The following is a 27808-nucleotide window of genomic DNA, read 5'->3' as shown; positions in this document are numbered from 1 at the left end:
TTGCAACATATAACATTAAAGAAGAAGCATAGACGAGTAATTACAAGTCTTACATGTTTGGGTAAAATATCACGAATGGCTACCGGTAATAATTGTTCCATAAGAACGTGATGGTCATGCGACTTAAGTCCATAAAGTTTCAAATCTGTGTGTGATACTAAACTTTGAATGTTCGATGAATAGCCTTCAGGTACTTTAATTTCTGATTGTACCTTACAAAAGCTCAATTTCTCAGTTTGTGTTAATGTATAACATGCGGGAGGTAAAAAGACTTTTCTCTCTCCTACTTGAGGGGCTAACTCTGATCTAATGTTCAGTTCCACCACAGAAAGAAACCCATCGAAAGAGGTTTGTGTTTCTTTCGGTGGGTTGGGTTTCTTTCGGTAGATTGTCTGGTGGATTTCGTGGGATCTAATGTTCATGTCCGGTGGGTTTCTTTCGGTGGTGGAACTGAACATTAGAGCAGAGTTAGCCCCTCAAGTAGGAGAGAAAAAAGTCTTTTTACCTCCCGCATGTTATACATTAAGACTTGTAATTACTCGCCTATTTTTTCTTCTTTAATGCTATATGTTGCAAGGTGATCGATTCATCTCAGTTAAAGGGTATGCAAGAGGATATTGTTGTCACTCTATGCCTCTTAGAGAAGTATTTTCCACCATCATTCTTCACAATAATGGTACACCTTGTAGTGCATCTCATAAGAGAAGTTGAGTTTTGTGGATCTGTTTATTTGAGGTGGATGTATCCTTTTGAGCGATACATGAAAGTGTTGAAACTTATGTATGAAATAGAAATCGACAGAAGGATGTGTCGGAGAAAATTATATTTTCGAAGAGACTATAGAGTTTTTTTTTCTGAATTCGTATCTAGTATTAATTCTATTAGGCTAAACTCATCAACAAAGAAAGCGAACTCAAACATTGATAGAGCATTGCCAACAACTTCTTTTATCAGACTGAGTAAGGATGAGTTGGATCAAACTCATCTTTATGACATTCAAAATGTAAATGATGTGCTTCCTTACGTCGAGTATGTAGATCTCCATCTCATTCTCGTTTTAGGTTACTTGATCATTCAATAATCTACTAACTTTGTCATTTATAATAGGCAACATATGGTTATTTTGTCTAAGCTCAATTCTAGTAAAAATAAAAGTGGAAAGTGGCTTTAAGAAGAGCATAATTGTACATTCAGTCGGTGGTTGTCCACACAGGTAATCTCTAAAGGCCTACTATTTGATGTATAATTAAATGTTAACTACTAAAATATTATGAAATATATCGTAGGTTGCACTAGCTCTCGAAGTTCCCAAAAATTTCATATCGCCTTCTTTGAGATGGATAGTTAATGGACCTTGTCCAACTGTGTCAAAATATTCTGGTTACGTGGTCAATAGTTACTACTATCACACAAAGAATCGTGATGATGTTAGGAGGGTTCAAAATAGTGGAGTTAGTATAATCGCTACCACAATACAAGTCTCTAGTGCTAAAGACAAAAGGTCCGTCATGTCAGATATGACTTTTTATGGTGTAATACAAGAAATATGGGAGCTTGACTATCATGGATTATCATTTATTTTATTCAAATGTAATTGGGTTGAGAATAGAATTGGAGTCAAAACAGACGAGTTTGGGTTTACTATTGTGGACTTCAATCGTATTGGACATAAATCAGACCCATTTATTTTAGCCTCCCAAGCAAAACAAGTGTCTATGTAAAAGGCCCCGCAAATCAGGTTGGTCAATTGTTTTAACATCTCCACAACGAACAATTGAGGATGATTTTTATGAAGATGAAATAGGAGATATGCTACAAGAGTGTGGTTATGGACGTATGCAAAGAATTCCCAATGTTGATACATCTATTGAGCTTGATGATACAACATCCACATACATTAGAAATGAATGTGAGGGTAGATGGGTTAATAAATAATGTATTAAACATGGTATGTCATTTACTATGGTTATATGTATTTAAATATTAAGATTATATGTCATTTACTATGAGTATTTTTTTTTTATTATTTTTTTTTGTTTTTTGTTTTTTTTTTTTTTTTTGCAGATTGACATGGAAAATTCAACAAGTAGCAACGAGGATGATAGAAATATGATCCAACGAAAACATAGCAGAATAAGTATTCCACATGGCCCAACTACAATGTCTGAGTTGGCACAAATAAGAATATCTGGGCAACAGTTGACCATTGATTATAATGAACATGGACAACCGATTGGATTTAGAGCAAAGAAGATGCAAAGTTATAGGAGTTTGTGTTCGAAAAAAAATACCTATAACGTATAATTCTTGAAAAAAAGTTTCAAACCATTTAAAAGACAAACTTTTTGATTGTGTAGCGGTATGTTTTCTAAAATTTTAATTCATGTACATAGTAGTTTTTAGTTTATTGTTTAACTACTTTTTTTCATTGTGTAGATGTCGTTCGATGTGGACTTTAAGTCTAAACATTGTATACTCATGTCTGCATCTAGGAAGTTTCGAACATTCAAGACAACATTGACTCAAAAGTTCATACTTCCATTTAAGGATGAACCATCGGTCTTGCAATTTCCTCCCCAACAATATTCTCATATAGAGCAAGATCAATGGACATCGTTCGTCAAAGAACGATTGAGTGAAGAATGGGATGTAAGTCATTCACAATAAATTAAATGTCAACATTATCATTGTTTTGATAGGTAACTTCAACTACATTTGTTGTACTGGAAATCAGTTGTCTTAAAAAAGAAAGACGTGCGAAATGTGTATATAATAATCACATTTCTCGGAAGGGTTAGGCTAATCTTGCTCAAGAATTAGTGAGTTTTTCGACTTAAATAAAATCTTTTATTCTAGTATGTGTTTATGCTAATTAAATATGTAGGTTCATGTTAGAACCTATCGAATGATCCTTCTTATCGGGCGACTTTATGGAAAGAAGCAAGAAAAGAAAAAATAATGAATACTTTGATGAAGCTACTTGAGAATGTGCCAATCGGGTTGTAAGTTTATATTGTGCAAAGTTTAAGATGACATATATATAATATTTGGAACTTGTGATGATATAGATATTGTGTGAAAATTGTAATATGTTTTACAGGATAAATTGGCTGAAGTCTATGAAGGTGAAGATGTTCTAACCAAAGCTATTGGGTACAGAGGAACATTGGGGACGTGTTAGAGGAATGGGTGATTTTGTTTTTCATTCCCAATATTTCAAATTAGTAAAACCAAAGTCCTCAATGAGCCAAGAAATTGAAGGAGGCTCTAGTAAAAAAAATGTTCGACATGGTAAAGTGTCAAAAGAAAGAACTCACAGCAGACAATCTCATCAGTCCAAATCATCTGTTGGAAGTGTTGCACTAAGTGCATCTGAAGAAGAAAATGCCTAAAGAAGATTTGGAGGTAATTTATTTGTTGTGACTTTTAAATTTGAATCATATTGTATGTGCTTAACCATGCATGACATAAGTTCTTTTAAATTTGTTAAAGGGACACCATGCCACTTGGCTATAGGAACTGTAGATAATATTGTTGTAGTAGCCACAACATTTGATGATGATGTGTCATGCTTAACTGTCAAAGTTCTGATTGACATTGTCATTGGAGAAGATTTGCCTATACCAATTCCTGTGAAGGGTAAAATAGAGTCCTTAAATCAAGCAATGGGCAACTTCGTAAATGACCTCGTGAACTTGTAGTTATGGTTGATGAGAAAAAAATGTCTCTTTTTCAATATATGAGTTTGGTTATTTATTATTTTTCCTACTTTGAATTTTTGTAACTTTGGTTATGGTAGGACCATTCCACAATTAAGAGCTCACCTAATTTTTCTTAAGTCACTTGAATCCATATCTCTTTGGCTATAGATTCGATTTTCATTTCATCAGCTCTTTTGAAGGGTTTTAGAATGTCAATTTGAACTCTAACCCTTAGCGTTTGGCTCCAATTTCTACCAAAAAGTTCTAGATTGGTTCTTTTAAATTTACCCACCAGATTTTCCAAAACCTCTACCATTTTTTGAGTTTGACTCACAGAAGGGGTTGGGATTTATGCCCTAAAGCCTCGTAGTTATTTATTTGATATAATAGTTTATTACTTTAATATGCAATAATGAATTATTCATTAAAAGAAAATACAAGGTTATTTTATGAGACTTGAACAGTATGTAAGTAGACATATAAGTGGGTCATGTGCAAGTAATAACCTAAAGAGTCTATAGTATATGGACAAAGTTGATTACCTTATCCTGGTAATACTATGGATATAACTCACTTTGTAACACTATGGATATAACTCACTTTGTAATCGTTACAAACGATGTGATCCAAATTATTCATGTGGAGACATGCGAGTGGGGGTATCCTATACGAAGAGTTTGTATAAGACTTGAAGGAAATCGAAAGCGAGATTTCCATGAGCAGTGGAACAAGACTATTCCAAATTACAACCATGAATCAACAATACATTTACAATCGACTTCAAACAAACGGTTATGCGATTCATACACAAATTATAGCATGTAAAATACAAAGGAACAGAGAGTAAAACTCTACGAACAAATGCAGTAGCGTCTCCACGCTCCGATGCGCGACCCTGGTCGAACAACAGCAACCATGAACATTCGATCTACACGACTGCAACACCGCATGAACACAGCACGAACACTTTGCGCTCGTCCTCAACGATCTCCTTGGTCACGAACTCCTTCGCAACACGAACAAACTCCTCCACAACACCACGAATGACCTCCAGAAAACCTCGACGGTGTCGAATTGAGTCTGACACCACCAACAAGACGACCTTGGTATTCTTAGTGTGAAAATCCAAAGGGTGGGCTCTGTTCGGACTTGGTGTGAGGCAAACGAATGGAGGAAACAACGATCGCGTACACGACTGGGCAAGTGGGAGAAGGCAGAGACCTATCGTATAAGTCGATGCCCAATCGTTTAGATAAAGCTATGCGATCGTTTAGTCTATCGTTTAGTTCGGTCTGTCGCTTACAGACACTACACGATCATTTACCTTGGGCCAACGATCGTCTAGTAAATACTGCACGATCATTTAGCTTGCACATGCACGATCGTTTAGCTCGTCCAGCCGTCGTTTAGTAAATCTGAATTTACTTGACGACTTACATGAGTTTTTTTTCGCGGAGAGAAAACTCAAAATCCTTTTCAAAATAGGAAACCACTTTCCTTTTAAACTCACGGTTACCATGATCCAATAACCACCCACTACTTTGGTTATTTAAAAGAAAAAGAATTAATTATCCAATAATTAATATTATTATAAACATAAATGATAACCAACTTATCATACTATATTTATAACTTATAGTTTTAATATTTCATCTCATGAAACATATAAACCATAGTTCTTTTTCTATTCTATGGTACTTAATGTAAATCTCATTTACATCAATCATCCACTAGATGTATCTTATACATCATACCGATTATATCATATATAATCAAAATATCTCTTGTCAATTTGAACATTTCAAATCAACACCAAGAACTGATCCTCAACAGAATCCAAGCTACCAAGGGGGCCTCATGGACCTGTAGCTCCGAAGCTCCAACGGTACGTGAATAACTGACTAAACTCTTTAGTTACGGGATCCACCATCCATTAACTTCCAGGCACTTCGCTAAAGACCGACAGTTGAACTCTCCTTACTACAGATATATTATGTGTCCATCTTAACCAATCAGCAGTGCGACAAGCCTTCACAGATCGCTTGTAAGTACAGCTGAGCCAATAACCGTTATGCCCTTGTAGTTACATCTGTCTCCTTAAGTACCACTGGTCCCTCTAATGAACATAAATCATAGTCCTACTATGACTGAGTCTTCTCTTCCAAAGAGAAGTTGTGGCCACTATGTTCAAGCCCCAAAATCAGTCCTTAAAAGAGCAATCTCTTTACTTATCCCTGCTTCATGAAATGAGTGGATTCTATCTTATGGATTGAGTTCCCAACTCCCAGATCAGACAAGTCCCCAAAAAGGTAGGCATGTTGAGTTAAAAATCTGGCCACTCTCGCCCATACTAATCAAAGGACCACCCTCAAAGGTAGGAGTTCACAAAACACTCAGGATTGAGGTCGTGTCACCTATGGTCGTTTAGGTGAGATGCAAGTCTCTAGTATCAACGACATTATATATAGAGTCTAGTCATCTCGTGGTCTAGGTCTTATACAAACTCTTTGTATAGAACACCCCCGCTCCATGTCTCCACATGAATGGTCAGGATCTACCATCTATAGTAGTTTACAACACTTGCAAACCTCTACAAAGCGGGTCGTATCCGTAGTGTCACTAGGATCAGGAATCCCACCTTAATCCTTATACCACAGACCAATTTAGATTATCACTTAAGGCATGATCCACTTGTATATCACATATACATGTTTAAGTTCACATAAGATAACCAAGGAGCTTTGTTTATTGGATATGGGTAAATACTAGAATTAAATAACACTTATTTTATTCATTGAACAATGTGTATCTTTACAAAACAATGAGACTCCAGGAGAATTAGGACACTAACCCTAACACGCGAAGTATTTAATCTCTATTTGTTGTGATCATTTTGCTCATAGGATCTTGAAAGTCAACTTTAAATACTACCAATCCCAGAACGTCATTGTTGAAAACGATGTTCAAAGTAAGAACAAAGAAACATGTGTGCGAGCGAAAAAGGTCGACGACCTGGCGAGGGTGGTTAACAAAAGCTAGCTAAGACGATGAAATTCAAGAAAGGAATGTTGAACCAACGATCCCAAACATGAGATTAAGAGGGAGAAAAAGAGATTTTACGGGCGGCTAAGTTAATGAAGAAGATGAGATTTGTGGTTTTTTGTTATCTTATTTTAATAATAATGATAATGATAATGATAATGATAATAACAATAATAATAATATTATTATTATTATTATTATTATTAATAAACTGAACAATATGTATACATATACACACACGCACATGTTTCAAACATTTAAAGTTTAATTCTCATTTATATGATTTTTTTTAAGTACAATAACCCGCTATGTTTTTCTATATGAAAAATTGGAACCATCGAAAATATGAAAAAAAAAAAAAAAAAAAGATCAAATTAATTTGATGACAATATGTATAAAATAATGAAAAACTTTTTTTTGGATACAATCGAATTTGTAACAAACATTTAAATAAATGAAAGTTAGTTAGATAAAATGAAATTTGATAATAAAAGATAAATTCAAATATAAATTGGAGAGAAAAATGAGGAGTTTTTTTATTGTGATTAATTCAATAAGTAATTAGATAAAATCTAATTTGATAATAAAATATAAATTCAAATGTAATTCAAGGGAGAAAAATCAGGAAGGAAGCTTGTTTATTTACAATTACACTATATTCATAATTTTATTTTCATTTAAGCTTCAACAATTGCATTGTATTTATAACTTCATCAACCACAAAACCTACGAGAAAAACCTAATTTAGATGAATAAAATATGATTCAAAATGCAAATAAAAAATGAAAAAAATTAAATGAAATATATAGTTTGTTAGATGATAATATGTATAAAATCCTAAGTAAAATCCAAATCAGGATAAAAAGAATTTAATATGAATTTAAAATAATAAAAATGAATAAAGTAATGTAAAATCTAAAGATATATTATAAATTAAAATCAAAATGGTGATAAACAAATTAAAGATTGATTAATTCTGAATATTTTCGAAAAGTGCTTAAATCAGATCGAAATAGAGATGAAACCACCAATTCAAATTTTAAAATGAGAAAAAAAATTTGGCACCTTTATCTCTTAAATTCTTAGGTTAAAGTCTCATAACCGACGATTCCCTTTATACTGTATTTCTATTAAGAATTGATATACGGTCTCATAACAGATGATTTCATTTACCTGTAGTTCTATTGAGAATTTATACACGATATAACAATTACACAGTACTCGAAAAAACTGTTAATCGACCATACCAGGGGCAATTTGGGAATTAAGAAAACAAATGACATGTGTGCAACATGCATTTACCAAAAGTCTTAGGCCCCGTTTGGTAACTTTTTTAAAAAAAATTTAAGCTTATATCATCCATATTTCTTACCATGATTTACATCTTTCTTAAATACAATGATTGAATTTTTAGTCAAATTCAAAAAAACAAAAACAACTTTTGGAAAGCTACTTTTTTTATTTCTCAAAATTTGGTTTGGTTTTTTAAACCATTGGTGGAAAGTAGATAACTAAGGAAGAAATTTGGAAGTAGTAGTGTCAAAGACCAAAAAAAAAAAAATTGTTATCAAACGGGACCTTATTATTTCTTTTTTGACAAAAATCAATAGACACCCTTGATTTTTCTATTCTCCAATTTCTCTTGATTAAACACTTCTATATGTGTACTTGAAATAACCTAAGACCAAATGGGCCTAAGCCCAACAATCTAAGGACAATCCCAGCAACTAAATTGGATGTGACGTGTGCTCCAATTTTGACAGATAAAAGTGTAACTTGCTTTGTAATTTTGACTTTGGTCAAAATCCTAATATATATATATATAATATTAGTATGAAATTTTGTCTCCACAATCCCAACATTCTCTCAGTTGGAGACAAAACAACAATCTTGCCTCCCACTGAATCAAAACTAATCATTTTGGGAAACTCCAAAGCTCAACTCCCACTATAACTGTTATCTCTAATTGACAAACTCCAAAGTTCAACATAAAACTTGTAAAATCAATAAAGTAACAGAACAGGAAAACCATTAGAAAATAACTGTAGCTCATCTATTCTTGCCTTGAGGTATAAGCAAGATATGTGGAACTATCTCTCAGACATAAAGAACGGTCACGTACTCCCACTTCAGCTAAGTGATACCAACTAATATCTTCTACATTTCTGAATATCTATTCTTGAAGAAGACAGATTCTGCAAATGGTTTGACTCCTTCCTTTAAACCTACTATCAAGCTAGAGACTTTATCCTTGACCTTAGCAACTGCTTTGATCTTCCACTTTTGTTGCCTTGATCTTCCACTTTGATGCCGTTACTCGCCTAGGCAACTTCATCAATCCATTCGTACCTTTACACCTGCCATCTGCAGCTTTATCTAGCATCTACCGTCTCTCTAATCCTTTGAGAACATTAAACCAATATTTATACAGTGTAGAATTTCTATGGCCAACTGCCACTACATGGGATCCCAACATGAGTTTATACTGGCAACTATCAAACTCACACCTGTAACCTTCATCATCTAATTTGCCAATAGAGATGATATTTATCTTCATTCTAAGCACAAACCTGACATCTCGTAGTAATAACTTTTCTCCAAACTCTGTTTTTAGATTAACGTTCCAAATCCCATCAAAGTTCATGATTCCCTCGAAACCTGTAGGCTCTGATAATCCCATGACTCTTGAATCAAAATATTATGATATCACTTATTGGAATTTTACACATAGATATAAATAAAATGCGGAAACTAAATTATATCTAAAATTCTCACTTCTGCAAGTTAGAGCCTGCAGGTTAGAGCCCAAAAAGATTAACAATTATAAAATTACAAAAAATAATTAAAAAGTAGGAAAAAAAAGAACGACATCAAAAATATACTGGTTCGCCCCAAGCTTGGGACTACCTCAAATCTTCTGCAACTGCAGGTTCTACTATGATGAAGATTGTGAAAGGTTCCAAAACTTGAACTATAAAATTCTCCCAAATAGCCCAACATAAACTATTTGATTTCTTATACCACAACTTGGTATCTTGTAATTAACAACAAAGAATAAACCCTCCAGAAAAAGAGGAAAAAAAAAACTCTTTTTGTTATGAGTGCAATAGCACATGAAACTAAAATCAAACATGTACATTAAAGATCTAAGCCCAACAAATTCACATTGTCTCCTTAAGACAAATTTACTCACCCTAGTGCCTGAGTTTAGAGAGTAATTGTCTCCCAAGATAGAACAAATCACATTTCTTATGGATGTAGCATGGGTCCACAAGATCAACGAACTAAACTTTGTGGATATACCGAACTTGCACAAATTTATAAAAAAAAAAAAAAAAAAAAGGGAGGAAAGTTTTTTTTTTAGAGAAAAATGCTTATGGAAATAGTTAAGAGAACAAATTGAAAAAATAATATATTTATAGACTAATTCGTGTCCTTTCTTCAATTTGGTTTTTTTTTTTTTTATGAAAAGATGCAACCATTTATCAAAGAATACAACTTATGGAATTGAAAAGACGTAACCTTACATAAAGAGTTACATACCATTTATTCCAACAATCCCCCCATTAAATGGTAAGTTGACAAATTAAGATAGAAGGTACAAGGAAATGTTCGATATTTCCTAATGAAGAACCTGCATCGAGATAAGTAGTAAACACTTTGAACTTTCCCTAATGAACATCAATCGAATTTACTTAACTAATCAGTAGACTTGATGCCTTGAACTGTCAGTCATTCTAGAGTAAGCTAAGACAATTGAACTCACACAGTTTCCCATTATAACAAAATTTGTTCTCATCATTGTGTTCAATTTGACCTTGAACATCGCCTGGTCTCATGAGTGTTTTAGAGAATTCGCCTTAAAATTCTCATAGAAGCGGCCCTTTCACACTCACATAGGTGATTCCTCTAAATAACATCTTATATGCTCTTTTCATAAATAATTATTCAAAAACTTATAGAAATCATTAAAAACACAATGCTTACCCTAAAACGACACTTGCACTATATCATCATCCTTAGAATGGGTAAGAAAAAATTCAACGCAGTGCTCATTAAGTTATCCAGAGGTCGGTTTGCCCGTTGAACCTAGGCTTGGGATCTCTAGTCAACTAGGTTGGGTTACCTCTTGTTGGGATTGATGTCCTAATTCTCCTGGTAGTCTCGTAATTTGTAAACATTTTGTAAACATATTGTTATTAATAAAATAAATGTTATTTTATAAGCATTTACTCAAATCTAATAAACTAAGATTCGTGGTTATTTCATGTAATTTAAGCATGTATGTGGAGACATACAAGTGGATTATGTCTTAAGTAATAACTAAATAGTCTGTAGTAGATGGATTAAGGAGGGATACCTTATCCTGATGACACTATGTTGTTCGTGGTTATTTCATGTGATACCTTATCCTCACCTCCCTTTTTCTCCTTACTTTTCAGCAAGGATTGGTAAGTCTGCAACTCGTTGGGGTTTGTGCCCTAAATTCTCGTATCCAGTAGTTTATAAACAACTTTGTACGAACACTTGTGACGTATAATATAAATGATATTTACTTCACTACTTGACTTTTCACATTTAGATGTTTTCTATTTTACCACAAACCAATAAACTTAATATCCCTGGTTGTCTTTATGTAACTTAAGCATGTATCTAGTGACATACAAGTGGATCATGTCTTAAGTGACAACAAAAATAGTATGTAGTATATGGACATAGGAAGGAAACCTTATCCTAGTAACACTACGGATGCGACTCGCTTTATGGAATTGTTACAAATGTTGTGACTTTTCACAGATGGTCTGATCCTGATCATCGTGTAGTGGACATGCGAGCGGGGGCATCCTATATAAAGAGTTTGTATAAGACTTGACCTCGAAGTGTTAATGTCTTGTCATATAACTCCGTTCATGACTGAGACTTCACTTCACTAGGATGACCATAGGTAACATGATCTCAATCCTGAGTGAGTTGGGAACTCCTGCCATTGAGGGCGGTCCTTTGGTTTGCATGGGTGTGAGTGTCCAGAACGCCAACTCAAACCTACCATTTTGGGGATTCGTCTGATTTGAAAGCTAGGAACTTAGCTTCACAAGATGGAGTACACACCTTCCCCAAAATAAGGGTAAGTAGATAGATTGCTCTCTTAAGGGCTGATCCTGGGGCTTGAACGATGTGGCACCACGCACCTTCTCATGGCCCGAGAGGTGTTCACACATAGTAGGACTATGTTGTATTGTTCATTAGAGGGATCAATGGTACTTAAGGAGGAAGATGTAATTACAGGGGCAAAACGATAAATTGACCTGTTGTAACTACGAGCATCTGTGAAGGGTCATCGTACTGATGATAGGTTATAACCAATGGACATAGAAATATATCTATGACAAGAAGAGTTCAACTGTCAGTCTTTAGTGGAACGACTGGTAGTTAATGGATGGTGGATATCATGACTAAAGAGTTTAGTTATCTATTCACGTACCGTTCGAGCCATAGGTTCATAAGGTCCCCTTGGTAGCTTGGATACAAGTTGAGAGGCAGTTTTTGGGTCAGTTTGAAATGTTCAAATCGACAAGAGGGAGTTCAATTATATATGAACAAGTTAATTAAATATGATATAATTAACTTTATGTATGAGATACATTAATTTGGAGAAAATTGGATATAAATATGATTTATATCTAGTAGAGAAAAATATTACAATATGATATTAATTTATATGTTATGAATATGATAAGATCACATTCATTGAACGGTTATAAAGGAAATGGGACGGCGTCTCTTCTGTTCAAAATAATGGATGAGTGCATTATAAATAGCTGACGGTGTGTTGAGCATGGAGGCGCGGACATTGTATTAAACAGAGTGTCATCGTTTAGAAAATCAGTGTCTATACGATAGTGCCTGCACAATCGCTTACATTTACGATATTGCTAAGCAATCGCTTACCGATTACACCATCGCGCGCAATTAACTAACGATCGTTTACCTTTTCCTAAGCGATCATTTAGCGCTCGATATTTACTAAACGATCGTATAGACGATCGCTTAGTTTTTCCTACGCGATCATTTAGACGATCACTCACCCTTTTCCTACACGATCATTTATACGATTGTTTACCCTTTCCTACATGATCGTTTAGTCGATCGTTTACATTTTCCTACACGATCGTATACGATCAAGCATCTTGTCTATGCGATAGACGACCTCATCTCCCACTTGCTTGATCGTTGTGTACGGCACTTGCTTGATTGTTGTGTACGGTTTCTCTTCCTCTTTCCCTCTACTAAATCCGAACAAAGCCCACACTTTGGATTCTCACTCCAAGAATACTAAGGGCTCTGAGTGGTGGTGTCTTCTCCATTTCCTTCTGTCCGAGTGGTGATTGTTCGAGGTAGACGGTTGGGTTTTAGACTCGCTGTGAAGAAGAAATCTTCATCTAGTATGATCTCTTGATCTCTTTAGCATTATGAATGCATATTAGTATGTTTTGAATATATATGTGGTAATTTTGTCATAATGAATTGGAAAGATCCGTTTCCGCTCATAGGTACTCTTGAATAAGAGTTCCTTCAAATGGTATCAGAGCACTCAGTTTTCTGATATTCTAATTCATTGCTGCAAAAAAAAAACGACCTAGGGGTTTATTAACCTAGACGATCCGACTACTGATGATGATCTAAGTCATTTATTAAGTTTGCTCAAAAATAACTTTTGTCTTTGAAATTATAATAAAAAAAATAAAAAAAATCCAAGTAGTCACATAAACTCTTTAATGGATTGGCCTTAATTTGCATGCATGCATCAAATCTATCTAAATTACCTTTCCAAGTAGGTTCCCAGGTAAGGGTGTTCCGTTGCCGTCATCTTAAATACCCCAGCATAGACAGAATCCGCCTTCGACAAAAGGTCTATTATAGATAGACTTGCTACATATTAATATTTTACTGGTTATTTTAGTTCTAATTTCATTTTATAACCATTTATAAAATAAACAACTAAAACACTCATCCCACATAACGAAGTATTTATAACGCTTATAAATATAACGTTAAATAAATAAAGAATACATAAATATAATCCTTATATTCAATCCAATGATGCATGAGCATGCACTTATGTAAACTAAATCATGCTTCTCTAAATTATAACAATTAAAATAAAGAGACGATGCATGACCAATGCATAACCTAAGATGAGATTTACTATATGTGCATACCATATGACATATTAAAAACATACATCGCATGTAATAAATAAAGGATTAATGGACCGAGATGAACCTTTACAAAAACCGGAATGAAATAACCCTATCTATTACATTTTTCATCGAGCAATCCGGTTCACAGGCGAACCAGGTCTTGAACCACCAGGAGGACTCCATCGTGTAGTAAATGTCGTAGGTAGATGATTGTCCAGCGCGCACTAGACGATAGAAGCAAAATTAAGCGATGGTGTAGACAACAACGAGGCTGCAAAGCTTGATCGTCTATGTGATCGTTTAACGCGGCGACAGGTAAATGATTTACCTTGCGTTACTAAGCGATCGTTTAGTCAGTTACTAAGTGATGAACCTTGCTGACCTAAACAATCGTCTAATGTGCGCGCACGTTAAGCGATACGCAAGAATCCCATTGTCTACACGACTTGATACTCAGCGATCGCACAACCGATCGTCGACACGATGCGATCAACCCTTGATCGCTTACCCGATCTTCTACATAATGCGATCATCAGCAACCGTATACCTCATCGTCTACACGATGCGATCAACAGCGATTGCATACCCCATCATCTGTACGATGTGATCAACCCTTGATCGTCTTCTTTCTCGAAGAACCGCAACGCTTGCTCCGATCTTCTTCACGAACAACTCAAAACTCAAACAGACTTTGAATATAGACTCGGTAACAATTATTAATGCCCAAAAACGTAGGGGCCTTTACAAAAAACCACAAATTTAAAAGAATTAAATCAAACTAAGGCTAACATCCACGAAAACATCCATAAATCCGCACATCCACAAAAAATTAACGATTAAACAGTGTAGAAATGCACCCACCAAGAACGTATTTGGAATTCTTTTGCTACAATGAATTGGAATATTAGAAAACTGAGCGATCGTGCAGGCACTATCGTTTAGGCACTGATTTTCTATCAGATCCGCTTCCGCTCTGATACCAAATGAAGGAACTCTTATTCAAGAGTACCTACAAGCGGAAGCAGATCTTTCCAATTCATTGTGATAGAATTACCACATATACATTCAAAACATACTAATATGCATTCATAATGCCAAAGAGATAAAAAGATCATACCAGATGAAGATTTCTTCTTCACAGCGAGTCTAAAACCCAACTGTCTACCTCGAACAATCACCACTCAGACAGAAGAAAACAGAGAAGACGCCACCACTCAGAGCCCTCAGTATTCTTGGAGTGAGAATCCAAAGTGTGGGCTTTGTTCGGATTTGGTAGAGGGAAGGAGGAAGAGAGACCGTACACAACAAGCAAGCAAGTGGGAGATGAGGTCGTCTATCGCATAGACAAGATGCTTGATCGTTTAGGTGAAGTATATGATCATGTAGGAAAAAGTAAGCGATCGTCTAAATGATCGTATAGGAAAGGGTAAGAGATCCTATAAACGATCGTGTAGGAAAAGGGTAAACGATCATCTAAACGATCGCGTAGGAAAAACTAAGCGATCGTTTATACGATCATTTAGATAACAGCGCGCGAAGGTGTAATCGGTAAGCGATTGCTTAGCAATATTGTATATGTAATCGATCGTGCAGGCACTATCGTTTACGCACTAATTTTCTAAACGATGACACTCTCTTTAACACAATGTCCGCATCTCCATGCTCAACACACCGTCAGCTATTTATGCATCTCAAAGTGATCTTTCAACACACTCATCCGTTATTTAGAACAGAAGAGGCGCCGTCCCATTTCCTTTATAACCGTCCAATGAATGTGATCTTATCATATTCATAACATATAAATTAATATCATATACTAATTATAATATTTTCCTCTACTTGATATAAATCATATTTATATCCAATTTCCTCCAAATTAATATATCTCATACATAAAGTTAATTATATCATATTTAATTAACTCGTTCAATTATATCATATATAATCGAACTTCCTCTTGTCAATTTGAACATTTCAAACTGACCCAAAAACTGACTCTCAATTTGTATCCAAGATACCAAAGGGACTTTATAGACCTATGGCTCGAAGCTCCAACGGTACGTGAATAGTTGACTAAACTCTTTAATCACGATATCCACGATCCGTTAACTGCCAGGCATTCCACTAAAGATCGACAGTTGAACTCTTCTTGCCATAGATATATTTCTATGTCCATTGTATATAACCAATCATCAGTACGATGACCCTTCACGGATGCTCGTAATTACAGCAGGCCAATTTACCATTTTGTCCCTGTAATTACATCTTCCTCCTTAAGTACCACTGATCCCTCTAATGAATAATACAACATAGTCCTACTATGTATGAACACCTCTCGGGCCATGAGAAGATGCGTGGTGCCACATCGTTCAAACCCCGGGATCAGCCCTTAAGAGAGCAATCTATCTACTTACCCCTACTTTGGGGAAGGAGTGAACTCCATCTTATGAAACTGAGTTTCCAGCTCCTAAATCAGACCAATCCCCAAAATGGTAGGTTTGAGTCGGCGCTTTGGCCACTCGCACCCATGCAAATCAAAGGACGCCCTCAATGGCAGGAGTTCCCAACTCACTCAGGATTGAGATCATGTTACCTATGGTCATTCTAGTGAAGTGAAGTCTCAATCATAAACGGAGTTATATGACAAGACATTAACACTTCGAGATTAAGTCTTATACAAACTCTTTGTATAGGACGCCCCCGCTCGCATGTCCACTACACGAATTATCAGGATCAGACCATTTATGACAAGTCACAACATTTGTAACAATTTCACAAAGCGGGTCGCATCCGTAGTGTTACCAGGATAAGTTTTCCCTCTTATATCCATATACTATAGACTATTTTTGTTGTCACTTAAGACATGATCCACTTGTATGTCACTACATACATGCTTAAGTTACATAAAGACAACCAGGGATATTAAGTTTATTAGTTTGTGGTAAAATAAAAAACATCTAAATGTGCAAAGTCAAGTAGTGAAGTAAATATCATTTATATTATACATCACAAGTGTTCGTACGAAGTTGTTTACAAACTACAGGACACGAGACTTTTGGGCACAAACCCCAACATTATGGATACGACTTTCTTTGTAGATGTTAGAAGTGTTTTAAAGTGCTACAAATGTTCTGATATTGACCATTCATGTGGAGACATGCGAGCGAGGATATCCTATACAAAGAGTTTATATAAGACTGGACAATGAAATGATTAGTCTCTTTTTATAACGTCGTTGATAATTGAGACTTACATTTCACTAGAATGACCATAGGTGACATGACCTTAATCTTGAGTGAGTTGCTTATGAGGGCGGTCTTTTGATTTGTATGGGTGAGAGTGGCCAGATTGCCAACTCAACAAGCCTACCATTTTGGGGATTCGTCTGATTGGGGAGCTAGGAACTCAGCTACACAAGACGGAATTCACTTCTTCTCCAAAGCAGGGGTAAGTAGATAAATTGCTCTCTTAAAAGCTGATTCCGGGTCTTAAACATAGTGGTCACACCTTCCCCTTGCCTAAAAGAACTTAGTCATAGTAGGACTATGACTTATTGTTCATTAGAGAAATCAGTGGTACTTAAGGAGTTAGATGTAACTACACGGGGCAAAACGGTAAATTGGCCCAGTTGTACTTACGAGCGATTTATGAAGGGTCATCGCACTGTTGATTGGTCATATAAACACAGAAATATATCTGTAGTGCGAAGAATGACCAACAGTTAATGGATGGTGGTTCTCGTGATTAAAGAGTTTAATCAATCATTCACGTAATGTTGGAGCTTCAAGCTACAGGTCCATAAGGTTCCCTTGGTAGTTCAATGGGTTCAAGTTGATAATCAGATTCTAGGTTAATTTGAAATGTTCAAATTAACAAGAGGAAATTCAATTAAAATATAATTTCTTTAGAAAAGTTTATTTGTTATCTTATTCTATCAACTTAATATTTTATATATAACTATTAATAGATTTTTTTAATTAAAAATAATGTTATTTTAATAATTATTAACAAAAATAGGATTAGGTTGAAAGTATTGGCAAAAATAGGTTTTGAAATCGTGTACCCGGTACACAACTTCCTTCAGAGCCTGTGAAGTGGCAGTGACCTCACGCGCAGACTGTCTATATGGACAGTCCTTGACCATGTAATCGTGGACAGGGTCCACGATTGTACATGACTTGATGGTCCCAATAAACCCCATGACCCTCCCTCCCCCCTTTCCTCCATCCGAAACTTTTCATCTTCCTTCCTCTTTCACATCCGCGCCGCCTCCCCCGCCTCCTCCTCTATCGTCTCCGATCACTACAAAAAAAAAAATAGCTTTCAGTGGTGAGTAAAATGCGTTGCTAAAAGCAAAAAAACGCCGCTAAAAGTATTAGCAATGCATAGAGGCGTATCATTGTGAGTGTCGCGGTAGTTTTATTTATTGTTGCTATCGCCATCCCACTCCATTACCGTGGGTCGATCTACCATCTGCCTTAGGTAAAAGTTTTACTTATTTATTTATTTCCAAAGTTTGTACATTTGAGCTACCCTTTTGTTCCAATATATGAAATTTCTTCTATAGATCTACTATTTTGTTTTCATTTAGGTTGATTTAAGTGTATGATTCATAGATTTTCATTTGGGCTGTATCATAGATCTTTTTTTTTTTATTTGGGTTAATTCATAGATCTATCTTTTATTTATTTATTTATTTGGGCTAATTTAAGAAAAAATTTAGATTGTTTGAAATATTGGTTTATTTGGATTTTCTTAAAAAGAAGGAACAAACTTTTTCTTTTTAAGAAAATTTCGAAAAGTTGAAAACTAAAAGTTGTGACAAAAAGATGATTTAAAAGTTTGTAATGGAACTTTATTCGTTAGGTAATGTAATTTGAACTTCGTAGGTAATGGAGTCTGGTCCTCTAATCCTGTGTTACTATACCAAAAAAAAAAAAATACTCATTGTTTACAATCGATATGGGATGGTTCTTCTACCATGGTTTTGGGTTATCGGAGAAGGGAGGGATCTGCACAACATACTATCTTATTTGATCCAGGGATTACTCCTTACATTGAATAGGTTGGTTTTCTTGGGGTTGCACAGATTGGATTTATCTAACTTGATTAGCACCTCATTATTGCTTTATTAGAGCGTTGGAGACTAGAAACCCACAAATTTCACCTTCCTTGTGGGTAATGTACAATTACGTTGCAGGATATTGCTATTCAGTTTGGGTTATGAATGAATGGAGAACCTTTGATAGGTTCATTACAATATGATTGGAAAACTGTTTGTGACGAGCTATTGGGCGTTCTACCAGATGATCTGAGAGGCTCAAGATTGAGTTCCCATGGTTAGCATCCCAATTTTCAAAATTGCCTTCAGATGTCGATTACATCAACATACGTAGGTATGCACGAGCATATATTATGCAGCTTATTGGAGGATTTTTGTTCGCTAACAAGTCGAACACTCTAGTACATCTTATATTTCTCCTTCTACTATCTAATTTCGAGCATGCCGGTACGTACTCGTGGGGTGGTGCTTGTCTTGCATGGCTTTATAGAGAACTTTGTCGGGCTACTAATGCACAAGCGTTAGAAATAGGGGGCCACTAATACTACTATAAGTATGAGCTTATGGTAGATTTAAAATTATAGCTGAGTTTATGATAGATTTAAAATTATAGCACCATAAGTCCAATTACAGGCCCTAGGTTATCGTCCACTAAGTGTTAGGTATTATTCATTTTTATATATTTATTTCATTATCATTTAGGTAAGAATATAAGTTAATTGTATTTTTTATATATATAATTTTAGATAGAGTGGTGTATTAGCTGCCTTTGAACAGTCACCAAATATGTTGCTAGTATATCGCCAAATATTTGACAGACTGATGCACAATTAGGTAACAAACGTATATGTAAATGAATATTTAAAACTTTTTGGGTGTATAATTGGACTCCATAGACGCAAGATATTTGGTCATCACTACCTAATTACTATGATGATGGTCAAGACTTTTGGTTGACCGTTAGCTCTTTTATATGCTTCCATATAGTAGAGTGACATCATCCAGAACGTGTGTTGAGATAGTTCGGTCTACAATAAATGGTATCTTCGTTGTGCTATACACTCCCGACACTACACCAAATTGATTTGAGAGGTAAGTACGACCAAGATTGACATCGAATTCACTCATAATATATATCCTACTAGCGTGCACATTACGATCTTTGTGCATAGGGAGAATTAATAAATGGACCAGTTGTGTCAAATAACTATTTTCCCTGGTACAATTCAACACAAAATTAATTTCATAAATTAATTTTCTTAATAAAATTAATAAATAAATATTTAAATAATTTAAATAATTCTAATTAATTTTACACAATCCACCTTCATATATTTAAATCATATTTAAATATTAATTCTCCAATTTTGTCTAATTCTAATTTGAACATTTCAAATTAACTTATCACGCTACTTTAAAACTAATCCATTACGAGCTAGTAGGGGGACCTCGCAGTCCTACAGATCATAGGCTCCAACGATCCGAGATTAATTGGCTATACTCATTAGATTGAATTAACACCTATCCGTTAACTAATGGGTCACTCCACTAAAGCCCATAGTTGAACTCCTCTCACTGTAAATATATTATGTCCACTTGATATAACCATGATTAGTAAGTTAACTCTTCACAGGTTGTTCGTAATAATGGTTGGGTCAAATCTCTGTTTTACCCCCGAAATTACATCTTGTTCCTTAAGTCTGATTGATCCTCTAATGAACAATTGATTTGTAATCCAATCAACAAATCAAGTCCCTCTCGGGCCAATGAGAGGGTGAGGCCTTTTGTTCAAAACCTATAATCAGCACTTAAATGGAACAACATCTTTACTAACCCTAATCGAGCAGCAGTGAATTCCATCTTGTAGGGCTATGTTCCCAACTATTCATCTGGTCTTATCCCCAAAATAGGAGGCTTATTGAGCAGTGTTGTTGGATTATTTTCACCGTTTGCAGATCAAAGGATAATCCCGAACAAACAGAAGTTCATAGTTAGCTCAAGATTAAGGTCAAGTTACCTAGGTTATCGCTTTGAAATAGTCAGTCTTAAATAGTAAACAACGTTATAAAGTAAGAGTGACTGATTTCGTGGTCCGATCTTGTAAAAACTCATTTGCACAGGACGCCCCCCCTCCTCATGTCATAACATGTACGAATTAGGATCACTTTGTTTGTAGCACTTTACAACTCTTTGTAACAACTATAGAGTAGGCCGCATCCAATAGTGTTACCATAATAAGGCACTCAACCTTATTCATATACTATAGATCGTTTTTTACTATTTACTCGAACCTGATCAACTTCTATGTTTCCACATAAAGTTCAAGTAGTCATATAATAGTCAAGGGACTTTTAGGTTTATTGGATTTCTAATAAGCAATATATTCAATAACAACTTGTTGAATTTTCATAATAAGTTCTATTGTTTACAAACCACGAGTTTTAGGACATAAAACCCAACATATATGAGATAAACAAGTGGATCATGCCTTAAGTAATAACCTACAAGATATGTAGTATAAGGATAAATGAGGGATACCTTATCCTGATGACACTACGGATACGGCCCGCTTTGTAGAGGTTTATAAGTGTTGTGAACTACTACAGATGGTCTGATCCTAACCATTCATGTGGAGACATGCGAGTGAGGGTGTCCTATACAAAGAGTTTGTATAAGACTGGACCACGAGATGATTCATCTCTTTATATAACGTTGTTGATAATTGAGACTTACATCTCACTAAAACGACCATAGGTGACATGACCTTAATCCTGAGTGTGTTTGGGAACTCCCGCCTTTAAGGGCGGTTTTTTTATTAGTATGGGTGAGAATGGTCAAATTGCCAACTCAATATGCCTACCTTTTGGGGATTTGTCTAATTGGGGAGCTGGGAACTCAGTTACACTAGATGGAATTCACTCTTTCCCTGAAGCAAGGGTAAGTAGATAGATTGCTCCCTTAAAGGTTGAATCCAGATCTTGAACATAGTGGTCACTTCCTCTCTTTGGAAGAGAGGACCCAGTCATAGTAGGACTATGATTTATGGTTCATTAAAGGAATCAGTGGTACTTAAGAAGTTAGATGTAACTACAGGGGCAAAACGATAAATTGACCCAACTATACTTACGAGTAATCTGTGAAGGGTTATCGCACTATTGATTGGTTGATATGGAAACAGAAATATATCTATAGTGATAAAAGTGTTGCTATCGGTCTTTAGTGGAGTGCCTGACAGTTAATAGATGGTGGATCCCGTGACTAAAAAGTTTAGTTAGTTATTCACGTACCGTTGGAGTTTCAAGCTACAGGTCCATAAGGTCCCATTGGTAGTTCAATGGATTCAAGTTGAGAATCAGTTCTTGGGGTTAGTTTGAAGTGTTCAAATGAACAAGAGAAAATTCAATTATATATGATATAATTGGTGTGATGTATGAGATACATTAAGTGGAGGATTAATGTAAATATGATTTACATCAAGTACCATAAAATAAAAAAAGAACTATGATTTATATGTTTCATGAGATGAAATATTAAAATTATAGGTTATAAATATAATATGGTAAGTTGGTTATCATATTTATTTATAATATATTAATTATATGATAATTAATTCTTTTTTTCTATTAACCAATTGAGTGGGAAGTTATTGGTGGTTTTATGGTAACCGTGAGATAAAAGAAAAATAATTTTCCTAAATTTGGAGAGTTACTTCATTCGAAAAGAACTCACGGTTTAAGCTATCAAGTGAAAGAGTTTCACTAAGCGATAGTTGTACAGAGACTAAATGGTCGTGCAACTTTGACTATACGATAGTCATTCAGTTGATCGTAGCTAAATGATCGAGTGGCAAGTCTATACAATAGGCTACTATTTTTTACACGATCGAGCTCATCGTCTATACGATAAACAGCATCTCCTCTCCCACTTGCTCAATCGTCTACTCATCGTAGTCCTCCAATCTCTTCCTCAAGCCAAGATCATATAGAGCCCACAACTTTTGGATTCTCACACTTAGAATACCAAGGTAACCACTGTGGTGGTGTCCTCACATAGTTCATGGATCAAGCTAGACTCGATTGGGTTCATGGAGGCTGTGTTCATTGTTGGTGTTGTTGGTTGTTGCATTCGTGTGTCTTGGATGCTTGGAGATTGATCAAGGGATTCTTGAAGAATGATTCTTTAAAGGTATGCATACTCTATCCCTAGATTCCTATGGTAGCATGCTGTAATTTCGTTTTGTGCATGACCTGTTAGTTTCCATTCTTAGATTGTAATTGTTTGTGTTCACTCGTATGGAATTTGGAACGATCTCTTCCACTACTCATGGAAATCCTTATGTTTGATGTCCTTCAATTGGTATCACCTGTTACATTAACTCAAGTATAAATCAATGTAATAGTAAGTAGTATTTGGAGTATTCTAAGGTCGATTCCTTAAGAACACAGTATGAATTAAGAATTCTAAAATTTTTCATAAAGTTTCTTTGAGTGTTGTTTAAAATTAGTATACAAATAATTGTTGGTTGATTATTAATGTTAAAAGTTTCCTTCAATGCTGTGTAAAAGTAGTATACAAATAATTATTGGTTGATTATTGATGTTATATCTTTAAGGATAGTAAAGATAGATTGAAGTAAAACTAGTATAATGGGAAGACCTTTTAAAGAATGGTTGTAAGTATATAAGTTAACAAATGTGTAGACTTGACTATTAGACTCCCTATACTTTCACAGTTACAACATTAATCCAAACGTACTCAAATCACAATGTTTTTTTTTAAGCAAGAAAACCTACTACAACCATTTTTTAATGTGAAATAGGATATCAAACTAATTGGAGGCTTTCCATGCTAATTCAATGTGTTTACTATCATTTCTCTATGGCTTCTGAGTGTCTTTATTATCCTTAATAAAAACTAGTGAATTATCTCACCTTCAATTGCTTTAAATATTTTCACACACTTATTTTTCTAAAGACTTGGGTGCTATTGTTTTACCTCAATTGGCCAATTGGAGAAAAATATTTTTAAGTTAAAGATTTTTTAAAGCAAAACGATGCACGTAGGATTCAAAGAAACACATGATTAATACTAGTAAACTATTACAGCATAGGGATTCAAATCAAGCTTTATACTAGATAATTAGTTACACATAATTATGTTGTAGTATCAACAACCAGGCAAAAAAAAAAAAAATAGGCAATAGTTTAGAGAAAACTCAATGTATAAATGGTCTATCTTTTGAAGCTCTAACTTTTATTTCTGGCTAAAAGATTTTTCGAAGATCTCCCAATAATTCTGCACGGGGTCTCTTCTTATCTCCCAATATTTTTTGTCTTCTCCCCATCCATATTAGAGGAAAGCTTAGGTCCATTTGTAGGGAAAATATGATAGACCCATTTGATAGCCAATTATTCTTCTGTAGTTCTTGATGCTACAGACTATGACAGACAGCACCCTTTATCCTTGCAACATTCAATGTTTAGAAAGTTTTTCTTATCTCTACAGCTCTCAGGTGATTTGACATGCTCATATTGATTTGATAGTGTTGTAGGATAATGTAGGTACAAAGTATGAAGATGCTACAACATGTTGATGATTTGACAGCTTCATACACTACTATCACCTTCAGCTGATTTGACGTACTCAAATGATAAGTTGACATCTTAGAGTAATGATGACCAATTTGTCCATTCAGAGCATAAGGACCATGCTGCAGCTTTAAGTTCCATCAAAACTACATCATCGATTTTTCACTTAAGTATTTTTAGCATATGGGTGATTTGACGTGCTCAAATGCTTAGACGACACGTCAGAATATGGTGGGACCATATGTTGGATCAGAGTATGAAGACATTCCAACATGGTATTACTGGAGCAACAATGCAGCATTATTTTGTACAAATCAGAAAGTCTTACTCTTGCAACAACTTTTCATAGATTTTATAGCATGCTTTTTTTATTAACATCTTGTAGTTACTTTCTCATACATTTCTAGTGGGATTTAAATGCTTACTTGTCTCAAAACAATCTATGGGACCAATAAATATCTAAGTTTCAAGGGCATAAAACACTTACTTTGATAAGAAATCACTAACTAAATCTTAGGTGAACTTATGAAATCTCTAAGTCCTATGGCGTGCCTGATGTCTAAAGTCACATTATAACCTATGTTTAGGTTTTTTGTCTCATATTCTTTTCTAGCCTTTACAACATTAAGACTCCACTAACAAGTTAACTCAAATGACCAATTTAACTTAGCAAGATATCATTAGTTCAACAACAGAAATAGAAAGGGTGGATACAATGTGATGAGATTGCATTGGCTTAAGCTGCATTATCTTAGGGTATCCACATGATTGAATCCCTTAGAAAAATTAGCCCATAAGTAAATGATAATGAATAAACTTCATTGATCCTGATGTCGTAGGCTACAAGTGTGTCAACTCAAAGAATGCAAAGAAATAAAGGAAAGAAAATAAAAAACAGTAGGAATAGAAATTTGTTAAAAAAAACACTACATAAACTCCGTGAATCAAACCAACAAACGAAGAGGGCTTTCTAGGATGGATTCAACCTGTCTCAAGGTGAATCCGTGAATCCTCACTCTAATATGTCCTCACAAGTAGGAATGACCTAAAGAACTACACATTTCATAAGAACTTTAGTTCTTGAAGAGTTTCTAGATGATTTGTGTGGATTTTCTTCCAAGGGGTGAAGATTGTTGTTCCTTGATGATTCATCAGCAATTTATAGGCCAAAAGTTAAATGAGGACCAAATCCATGCCTTTAACAACCCTAGTCGAAAATGGAGTCGAGGGCAGCATTGCAACACTCCAATCGAAGTGTAGCCCTCTAGCGTTGTGATGTTAAGCTTTACACTCAGTGCGTGCATGGGTGGTAGCTCTAAAAAAGGCTATATTTCCTTGCTTAATTTAGGCTCATTAAGGGAATTTATGTATTAATTATCTTATTTTGTAGATATTGAACACCAAGGAAGTAGAACCAAGCAATTCGAGTCAAACAAGGTTAATTTGAAGGTGATTTCAGCATCTAAGCTTCAAATGAGAGAAAATTACTAAAATTCCTTTGTCATAGAGTTCCAACACTCGCCCAACACTATAAGGCAGAATATGCAATTGAAGGAATAGTGTTGCAACGCTCTTCCTAGCATTGCAGCATTACGAATTTTGACAGAAAAGTGTTGAATCCACGCGCACCTCAAATTTTCACCAGCGTTGCAACGCTACCTTGACATTCGAGGTATGATTCGATTGGAGCATTGCAACGTTCTTCCTAGCGTTACGATGCTACAATTTTTTTTTTATAAATACACCTCTTCGTTTTAGTTTAAAAATTATGAAAAAATCTTATGGAGGTCGAGCAGTGGTTGCTAGTTCTTCCTCTTCTTTTATCTTTTTGTATCTTTAGATTAGATTTTCTTTTTCTTTTGGGTTTTAATCGATGGATCGGATTTTTATCTCGAGTTTGTCTATGAATTAAAAGGTAACTTCTATCTAATTTCCTTGAGCAAGAGTCCCTATGTTTAATTTCTTGAGATTTCTTTGATTAAATATAATATTCTTCAACTCTATGATTTCTTTGAATTCTGATGTAATTTAGATTTGCATTTGTTGGACTGATGACCCTATCATAATTGCATATCTCTGCTAGTTAATTTTGAGCTTGTGTGTTTCCTTATCTTCGTCTATGCTTGAGTTTACCCAATAGTAAAAGATTAGATGCGAATGCTTAGATTTATAGGTTGGTCTTGAATCTTGGTAATGCATGTTTAATATAGATTCAAAGAATATGTTGGTTAATCGAACAAGGCTTTTCTGACAGTTAATCAACGTGATTGAATCCTCTTTCTTAATGCATACGATTTTTAATTCTATATGATCGTTGAGAACCCAGTAGAATTAAGAGCATATAGTTTAATTAGGGAATGACTTTCCATCCTTAATTGATAATTAGGACGTTTGATTCATTTTGATTTAATTAGTTGTCAACTTTCTTAGAGACTAGTTAAATCACATTAATTTGATAGTCATACATGCATAGAATGAAATGTTTGTTTAATTATTGATTTCCATGATAGAAATTGCATAGGATTCTCTCTCTTGCTCTAGAAATTAAATAGACTTCTATCCTAGATTACATTTACCCTTTCATTTCAATTTCACACATTTATCCCATTCACACCAAAACCCTCCATTTACCACTCTAGTTAGGAAATTAGCTTAACGATAAATCGCGCTTCCTTGCGAATCAACCCGTACTTACCACTATTGCTATGTTTTTGTAGTGATAGGAGTAGTTGGTAGTATAAATTTTCTTTTACTTCGTAGTTCTTTTTGGGAATTAAACGACACCAAAAAAGGCACGAACAATGGGGTGTGATGCGTCTGTCAAAGTTCAAAGCGTTGAAACACTCATGCGATGTGTTGCTTCTGTCTTCCAGTGTAATGCTACACTCAATCAAAGAGTAGCGACGCTCTTTCCAAGGGCATTTTGGTAATTTTGCATCCTTGAAGCATCAGTCCCTAATTTCACTTCTGGTAGCTCCAAATCAACCCTGAACGACCCGTACACTCTAAAATACATGAAATGCTCAAATTCCTACAATAATAGATATTTGACATTTTAAACATAACAAGCAAGCTAGATTAAAGAAATAAAAATAACTCTTTTTGAGAACTATCAAACACCCCAACCTAAATTTTGCTCGTCCCCAAACAAGGCAAAACAAAATATGGACATGAATCTGCAATTGAGTGACTATAATTTCAAAGCTAAAGATA

General features: G+C 35.0%; 1 protein-coding gene across 1 annotated transcript in view; it reads left to right on the top strand.

Moving 5' to 3' along the window:
* LOC120075732 (small ribosomal subunit protein bS1c-like) overlaps positions 1-24970 on the top strand; it is a 57990-nt gene extending 33020 nt beyond the window's left edge. Inside the window, exon 8 of the mRNA XM_090312766.1 lies at positions 24559-24970. The gene's annotated coding sequence lies outside the window, so the exon portion shown is untranslated. The remainder of the gene's footprint in view (positions 1-24558) is intronic.
* Positions 24971-27808: the final 2838 nt, after the last annotated feature.

This window comes from Benincasa hispida, chromosome 4 (genome assembly GCF_027475165.1).
Source record: "Benincasa hispida cultivar pf3 chromosome 4, pf3_genome.v1.1, whole genome shotgun sequence".
NCBI lineage: Eukaryota > Viridiplantae > Streptophyta > Magnoliopsida > Cucurbitales > Cucurbitaceae > Benincasa > Benincasa hispida.
The sequence above is the reverse complement of the archived record's forward strand: the minus strand, read 5'-3'. Positions and strand labels throughout refer to the sequence as shown.